This window comes from Canis aureus, chromosome 25 (assembly GCF_053574225.1).
Source record: "Canis aureus isolate CA01 chromosome 25, VMU_Caureus_v.1.0, whole genome shotgun sequence".
NCBI lineage: Eukaryota > Metazoa > Chordata > Mammalia > Carnivora > Canidae > Canis > Canis aureus.
This window is the reverse complement of record NC_135635.1, coordinates 44,681,487-44,690,759: the sequence shown is the minus strand read 5'-3', so window position 1 is coordinate 44,690,759 and position 9,273 is coordinate 44,681,487. Positions and strand designations below refer to the sequence as shown.

The 9,273-nt window shown below is 45.0% G+C and overlaps 1 protein-coding gene across 1 annotated transcript in view; it reads right to left on the bottom strand.

Moving 5' to 3' along the window:
* Positions 1-9,273, bottom strand: part of WNT5B (Wnt family member 5B) — a 108,014-nt gene that overhangs the window by 60,450 nt on the left and 38,291 nt on the right. The window lies entirely within an intron of this gene.

Genomic DNA, 9,273 nt, shown 5'->3' with positions numbered 1-9,273 from the left:
GACAAGCTGGAAAGGTTTTGCCTGGGTGATGTGAGGAGCGCATATCAGAACAATGACTGCAGGATCCCTGGGTGGCGCAGCGGTTTGGCGCCTGCCTTTGGCCCAGGGCGCGATCCTGGAGACCCGGGATCGAATCCCACGTCGGGCTCCCGGTGCATGGAGCCTGCTTCTCCCTCTGCCTGTGTCTCTGCCTCTCTCTCTCTCTGTGACTATCATAAATAAATAAAAATTAAAAAAAAAAAAAAAAAAGAACAATGACTGCTTCAGAGTTTAATGACCACATCAGAAGGTGATAAACATGCAGGTAGTTCTTTGATCTTTCCCTGAGACACTGCAAAATACCACCCTGATCCCTTGGCTTCAGAAAGATGCTAATAAACCAGAGCCTATCTTCACTGGGAATAGGAAAAACACCCCAAGAGCTGAAAGTTACTATTTAATATGCATTACATTATGCAAACTTTAGATACGTTTTGCAAACATTCTGTATAGGCTTATCCAAGAAGCCAAAAAACTAGTGCAATTTGGTGAATGGGCTACAGGGTACTGAAGTAGCTAGCAGTGTCAAACCTGTCACCTGTTGTCCTCCGGGGACTTGAGCCAGTTTCTAAAGCACTGCTTTGTCACAAATAGTGATGCAAAGTACGAGTGTTGTAAGTCTGTGCTTGCAGTAGTCTCAAACCTAAGGACTTTTGCGTGTTCAGCGCACCACAAATGTCTGCTGCACAATCCTTGTAAAGTAGAATCGGGTTGCCCCATCACCAGCTATTCTTCTTCATTCAAAAGTAAAAAGGCTTGACTTAACAGATGCCTTAGTTACAAATCCATTTTGTCCAGAAAGACTACACAGGTCTAATTTGTTAATATCAGGCATGCTGTTCATGTTGATTACTCCTCAATTTAAGTAATCAACAATCCAGAAGCATGGGGCTCAGCATACAGCTCTCTGTTCAATAATTACTCCTGCTATCATGGATTGGAGTCACTGGAATCCGACTGTGGGAAAATTGTTCTTTGAGACCAGATTAACTTTTAATAAATAGCACAAGATAACTCAACATGGCTTGGAAAGTACTGTTTTCCTCATCTGAAATTAATATGAAAACACTTACAAACATCCATGATATTTCTCTTTAGGAAAGCCTTACCCTAACCTGGCAATTTTTATGTACACATTTCTGTAGAACAGCTTACCTGCTACCATTTTGCTTTTTATTTTTATTTTTTTAATTTTTTTTTTTATTTATGATAGGCACACAGTGAGAGAGAGAGAGGCAGAGACACAGGCAGAGGGAGAAGCAGGCTCCATGCACCGGGAGCCTGATGTGGGATTCGATCCCGGGTCTCCAGGATCGCGCCCTGGACCAAAGGCAGGCGCCAAACCGCTGCGCCACCCAGGGATCCCCCATTTTGCTTTTTGAGGCACGGTCAAGACTTTCATGGGAGGAACCGAAAAAATTGTCACAGTACTCCTAGAATCTTTAGTAAAATCACTGAGGCTAAAATTGGATAGATGGATAAAATAAGGGAGGAATTGCAGCAGTTAACCCCTTCAAATTCTTAATGTCCTTACATGGAAGACAACTAATTTGTACCTTCCATTTTTACTTTAGTGTTTTAAACCTTAGCTTCATAGCTCAAAAGCTCACTGCCCAGAACCAAAAAAAAAAAAAAAAAAAAAAAAAAAAAAAAAAAAAAAAAGACCAGTAGGCAGTAGATGTGTCCCTAAGCAAACAATATGGAAATGACAAAATTAAAGTGACAATTTCTAGCTCTTCTAGTTCATTTCAAATGCACACAATTTAGAGAGTTTCAGGAATCTGTAAAAAGGGTATGGTCAGGTTCTCTATCTCCAAAGCTTTATCAGGCTCACAGCTTGCAGAGAAGGTCTCCACATTCTCTGAGTCTGGAATAGCCCAACTGGCTCTTCCAGTCCTAGCTGACATCTCTGCACTTGAGCCAGATGCCCCGCTATTGTGCTGTCAACTGGCGACAATCAGAACAGTGTGGTCCAAAGGAAGACAGCTGCCCTATCGTTTTTTCACACATAAGGGTCTAAATTTTGGTGGAATCACAAGAGGAACTGCAGAAATTCACTTGAGTAAATACGACACAGGATTTAGCAGCAAGCAGCCTGCCTCATTGCTGCTTACTTTAGAAGTAAGAATGCGTAGGGGCGCCGGGCTGGCTCAGTCTGAAGAGCATGCGACTCGGGGTCGTGAATGCAAGCTCCATGTTGGGTGTAGAGATTACTTAAATAAAAAACTTAGAGGGGATCCCTGGGTAGCTCAGCGGTTTAGTGTCTGCCTTTGGCCCAAGGTGTGATCCTGGAGTCCTGGGATCAAGTCCCACATCAGGCTCCCTGTATGGAGCCTCCTTCTCCCTCTGCCTGTGTCTCTGCCTCTCTCTCTGTGTCTCTCATGAATAAATAAAACCTTAACAACAACAACAAAAATTTAGGAAAAAAAAAACTTAGGAAAAATGTATATATGCAAGTTAGGAGACAGAAGTCAAGCAGGGGTGAAAAACCAATTTTGACTCCTAGATTGTTCTCCTTCCCATCCCCACAGAAACCAAAACCAGCACACCTTTCCCACTGACACAAGATTGGCCCTCCCTCCCCATTGTGATGTAGCTATGAGTCAGGTCTAGCTAGGAGCCCGGCCTTGTGTTTTTCTTTCCCTTAAGTTGGCGAAGATGACCTTACGATCCACCATAAGGCAGAAAAAGAAAGTATGGTTAATGTAAACAATGGAAGTTTGTTTTCTAATGTGAAAGGTGGAAACTGGAAAGATGAAACTGCTTTATCCACAGAGTCTGCAAGCCCTCTGTTTTGTCAGCAGACGGCAGCATTGCCTGCGAATTGGGAGACGATTTACAGTGGGGCGCCCAGACCTCCTCCCCTCTGACAAATGCCCTCCCGTCACCTCACACACCACCTTCCCCCAACCCAAAGAATTTCCCCAGGGTCTGAGAGTTGACAAACAAGGAATCGCGTGTTGCCAAAAGATGAAATCTAATTTTACGACATCAGATAAAACTATTTGAAGGTGCCCAGGTGTGCAGCACTTTGTTTTCCAAGCAAGGTAACAGATGTGACTTCACAAAGCTTCTCTAATGTAGCTCGCAGTGAGTGATTTGCTTCTGGAGGCTGTGGGAATCAAACATCAGTTTCTAATTTTTCTTAAAGACTTTTTTTTTTTTTTTTTAATTTACTGATTTGAGAGAGAGCATGCTTGAGCACCAGTGAAGGGGGAGGAGCAGAGGGAGAGGGACAAGCAGTCTCCCCGCCAAGCAGGGAGCCTGACGTGGGGCTCGATCCCGGGACCCCAAGATCATGACCTGAGCAGAAGTCAGATGTGTCACGGACTGAGCCACCCAGACGCCCCTCTTAAAGACCATCTTGTACAAATCCTGTTATAGTGCCATATTTGGGAAGTTTGGGAGAAGAAATGGGGTGAAATTTTACAATCACACGTGGAGATGGTTTTAATAGCAAGAGTCAAAGTGCTGGCTTTTTTATTGTCAAAAAAAAAAAGAGAGCACATTATCTGTAATGAAAAATTCTGGAAAGCCTTTGAGGAAAAATAAAAATATTTTAAAAATTATAATTAGGAGTACCTATTTTTTATTATTTTATTATAAAATGGGCATCTTTATTGCCCAGATGAAGACATCTTCATAAAATCTAAAGAGGTCTATGAAATTGAAAACGTTTAAGAGCTTGACAGACAAGTAAGGTTGCTCATGTATCTAAATTCCTCCTGTGGAAAATAGACACTAGAGAAAGGTAGGAGAAATTAAAACAAAGAGAACTTCTACGCCAACTTGGCCCAATTCCAGAAAATGCCACAATAGGGGACAGGCTGAGGGCAGGCAAGGCCTCGGGGCTCTTGCCCTCTCTGAGCTCAATAGTCAGGCTTCCCGGGATCACTGTGTGGGTCTGAAGAGCCGTTGGCACAGCCACGAAATGAAAATCTGGAAGGTGGAAGGTGAACAGCCCCTATGGCTCCTTCCACCTGGCTGTAGTCACTGGATGAGGCATAGCTTTATTAGCTCAGTAATACAGAGGTCATCACTGGTTAGAGAATGAGAGAAAAGAAAGGAAAACCTTCTGGAATTCAGGGCTCAGCCAGAAAGCAAATGACCATTCCCAGCACCATTCATAAAAGTCTTAGAAAAGCAGAGAACCTTCCCAGGTGGCTCTATGGACATCGTAGCTCAAATATGCCCCTGTTGGTGATGGTACCAAATAAAGATTCAAGGACAGCAGCCCAAGCAGGGAAAGGAGGGTGCAGTGGCAGGAAGAGGAAGCATGTATCACTCCATGCGCAGCTGAGGAGGAGAAAACACAGGGCAGGCCAGGCTGGAGGAGACAGATGACAGGGCACCAAGTGAGGGAGGGCATGAACTATTCAACCACCAGCAGCTCCTCCAGATGGTGGGGGTGCCTCATTAGAAGGAACCAGGAGGGCTGCCCCTTGATTGGCAGCCCCCAGGAACAATTCTCCTGAGCTGGCACACTTCCGCAAGAAGACGGGCCCTCCTCTTTCTTTGGTTGTCTGATGTGACTTGAGGCAGAACTACCCAGTCGCGGGCCACCAGGCTGGCCTTGAGGTGAATCATGTCTGAGGACGTGAATGGAAGGTGACTGTCCTGCCCAGACACATAGCTGCTGGGCTGCCCCCCTCTGCAGCCATCCTGTCTGTAGGTCTCTAGCCCCTGCGGCAGGCAGGACTCGCATTTCCTTCTAGCCACCATCCTGGTTTTGCAGGGAAAACAAGCCAGGATTGACAGTGTGGCTAGGGAGACACAGAAAAGAGGTGTTTCCAGGGCCACAGTGCAGCCACAGCCCTCGCGCAGGCCCTGCAGGCGACAGCCGGCCCCAGGGCCCCAACACTGCCCTGGGGCTTTCCTCAGGCTGCCCTGGGCTGCAGCTTCTCGGCTCTGATGGGCAGAGAAGGTAGAGCCGACCGTGCTAGCACTAGCGATCCCCCAAAGACACCTGGATACCTCCCTAAATCCTGAGCGAGAGGGCTCCCAGAGCAGGGCTCGCCGGTCCAGGCAGCCTGACTGCTTGTCTGTGGCCTGGGCAGCCACTGCCGCTGCCGTCCTAACGTCCCTTCCATCCGCAAGGCGTCCACACAGACATTGAAGTTAAGCCAGCACAGCCAGTGCCCGGGTTTCCCAAGTTTCGTCTGTCCTGTCTATGGAGAGAGTGAAGAGGGGCACAGAGAGAAGGGGGGACAGTGACAGATGACACAGACGTAGATGGCCTATTCCGAGGCACCACTCAGGCCTCTGATACCCCATCTAGCAGGTCTCCCGCATTCCCTCGCAACCCTCCTGGATTTGCGGTGCCTCGCACTTGATGCCCCCGGGGGAAGCCCCCCATGTACCATTCCCAAGCCCATCAGCTCCCACCCCTATACTCATTCCTGTCTCTGCACCTGCCCAGAGCTTGCAGGGAAACGGCAGCGCTTGTGTGCAGGGCTGCAGACACGTTCCCACCCTTCCACCGGTTGCCCAAAACAAGCCTGCTAATGCTAATCTACCCCCTCACTTGCAGCTCAACAGCTTTTCTTCTTAAGCCCCTGATAATGGTTTTACTAAAATCCCCTTTTGATGGAAAAAAATCCCAGCTGGACATTTCAGGCCTCAGCACAATGTACAAGGCTGCAGGTCCCTTTCCCTACCTCACAAAGGCCTCTAATCAAGTGGAAAATGTGCTGGAGGCCAGAGGTTTGGGTCTGCAATTATTTTTTAAGGGATTACTAGAGAAGAATAGGGAACAGCAAAGACCCCCCCCTTTGTTTTCCATTTGGTCCTGCTTTTAGACATACTGAACCAGTGGCAGCGTCCAGTTCCCCAAGCACGAGAGCCCCATGTCTCCCTTCCCTGGTGGAAGGGTGTCATCTCTGGACACCATCACTTCAGAAAGATTTAGGGAGTTTGGAAGCAATATGCAGGTCCTAGTCTGACCCCATTTAAGCCCTCATTTATAAAACCACCATCGAACAGGATCTCGTGTGTGAGGAGAGCACTCATTCATTAACCTCTAACCCCTACTCTGTCTGCAGAGGGGAGAGTTCACACCATGTCCATACACTATTAAGATTGGGAGCATTCACGAGGGCTTCCCAGGCTTTGGAGGGCAAGAGGTCATGTTCCCAATCTTGCCAGATATCCTTCTTCTTATTTATATACATTGACCCTTCCCCTTAACATGAAGCCCTGATGTGAACCATGGATAAAAATATAAAACCCTAACCAGTCTTAGTAGCCTATTCAAAAATGTACACTATGGAAGGGAGTTGTCTCCTCTGTATATTGTCGTTGATACATAAATGCTCGTTAAGGACTAATCAATAAATGAACGTTTCAGGTTGGCCCTCCATTCTCCTCATTCTGTTTCAGCACAGAGAGACTGCTCATCCTTCTAAACCGAGCTGGTTAGTGATGTATGCAAATACCCAGTAAAAAGGAAATTATTACAAACTCCTAAACTCATTCTGGGATGATCAAGGATTAGGCTGTCCAGTGCTGAAAGTTAGAAGTCAGCACATATTGCAAAATAAATGCCAGGCTGAGTAATAATTCTCAGGTCCTTTCTTCAAAGTCCCTAAAATGTCTTTGGTCAAAAAACGAAAACCAAAAACCAACCCTGTCTGGTTTTGTCAGTAGAAATGCCTTCCTGATCTAGTTTACCTTACTGATTTTTCAGTTCTCCCTCAGAAAAGCCCAAAACAGGTGAGAACCAGATGGATAAGAGCACAATTATTACATTTAATATCTTACATTTACTACTGCATACTAACACCACATTCATACTTTATATTGGCCTTCATGCTTCATTGGGGTGGGTGTTGCAGGAAAAGGGGGCCATACAATTTTCCTAAAGAAAGCAAGTAAGGGTGGCCCCTCTGGAGTCCTCTCCCCAGATAATGATAGCCAGCCTTGTTGAATCACTTCTGCTGGTTATCAAGGTGTTGTGACAGTCTTCTCCAGGAGTGAATAATTTTCACCCTACTTTTGAAGCAGATGAACTTGTTTATTAGCAAGATGAAGTGATACACTCAAGGGCATCAGAGGGGACAGTGGACTAGATCTAAAGAGTCTAAGGGGGCCTGATTCCTTAAATAAGGAGCAAATCATGAGATAAGTCTGCCCTGCAGGAAAAGTTTGTTCCAAACCTTCCTCTCCCAGATACACTTCCTGAATCATTACCCAGGATGTCCATTTGCTTCTTTGCTTGGCTTATCAGCATTATTTTATTTTGTCTTACTTATTTGTTCTATTTTTTTGAGAGAGGGAGGGGGAGGGGCGGCAGAGAGAGAATCTTAAGCAGGCTCGATGCCCAGCACAGAGCTCGATCTGATGACCCCAATATCATGACCTGAACTGAAATCAAGAGTCGGACGCTTAAGTGACTGAGTCACCCAGGTGTCCCAGCATCATCTTAATACTCATAATTATTCTTATACTTCTCCCGTCTTTTAACATACTGTATCTAGCAGAGTATCAATTATTTTAGAAGTCATTCTTCCTACCAAAACCAGTTTAGGGAAGAGTAAATTAGCAATTTGAAAAAACAATAATTTGATAAAACAGTGATGATGATGCACTTCAGATTCTTCAGGGCAGTTGACTATTTTAGTACATTGGGAGGTAAACATCTTTCAGGCTCTCATTAGATCACAAAGGTATGTAAAAACCAACCTAAGACCAACTTTCTTAATTTTCCACTCAAAAATCAAGATTACCATAATTAGAATTAAGAAGTACAAAGTATGGGCTTTCAGATTAAAAGAAAAATTTTCTTTAATGACTTAAGAGAGAAGAAAATTATATCTTGAGGTTGAAATGTTATCGGTCCAAAGTTCATTGTGTCTAGCGGGCATATCTAAAATAGTTCGGAAATGGGGTGCCTGGGTGGCTCAGTGGTTTAGCGCCTGCCTTTGGCCCAGGGCATGATCCTGGAGTCCCGGGATTGAGTCCCACGTCGGGTTCCCTGCATGGAGCCTGCTTCTCCCTCTGCCTGTGTCTTTGCCTCTCTCTCTCTCTGTGTCTCTCATGAACAAATAAATAAAATCTTTAAAAATAAATAAATAAAATAGTTGGGAACTACCCTTGAATCCATGGAGAAGAGAGAAAATATTCTTCAGATTGTACCAGGCAGGGTAACCTACAGAGAGAAAAGGAGCCTTTCTTCTCTACAGTGTCTTCTCTAGCTCCTCTCATGCTCTTAATAACTGAGGTCTACACCTAACTTCTGCTCAGATCACCTGTGTTGTACTGCTTCATATTTCCAAAATTCTCCCTGTTCACTCATTTCCATCATTATGGGCACACTCATCATCTGGCTCCCCCAACTCTCAAAACCACCACTTCTACGCCTACAATCTCGACTCAGCCACTGAAGACCCTGCCTGGGAATCGTGGTGCACTTGACTCTGGCTTCCTCTACTTGCCCTGCTCTGCCCCAGAACCTCCCAACAGCTATGGAACTTTCCAGAATCATCCAGAGTGGTGGTGGCATTCCCTACACCACAGTTTTAAATATTATTTTTACTAAAGCATGCCTGCCTATTTAAGGCTATTCTTCAAAGGGATACATAAATCCTTATATAAAAAAAAATACCATCCAGAAAGAGAAACATTTAGATGACAAAGCAAAGCCACCCTTCAGTCCCTCATCGAATGCCACTTTCCTCCCCTGGGAGGTCCCAGGTGACAGAGAGGGCTGTATCCTTCTGGACCCAATTCCAGCCTTCAGAGTTCAAAGTTGCCAACAGCAGCGAGGTGACAAATGCCCCAAATTTGGATCTGATAGAGAATCATATCCTTGTGTAACATCTTGAAATTAACCTCTTGCCAGCCTATGCGAAGCCCCCAAAGGGTCTATGGTAATCAGGCAACATAAAAAATATCTCTCCCCTGGTCTCCAGCTTAAGAATCTCTTAAAAAGTTCCTCCCTGGGAACTATTATGAGTTTATCTACATAGTGCTGACAGGCAAGTGGCAGGACTGATAAAGCTTGTGCTTGGCTTTATCAGTTATAGAGCTAAAACTACTTTAAGACCCTATAAAAATGCTAACAAATATTCCATCTGACCAACCCACAGAACAGTCATTCACAATCACAAGATCCTGCTGGTTTATTGGGATTAATTGCTCACTAATAGTTAAAATGCTAGAATTTATGAATGACTTTTCAGAAATCCAAATCAGTGTGGATTCAAAGCTATCTTTCACTCAGGAAATATTTATTTG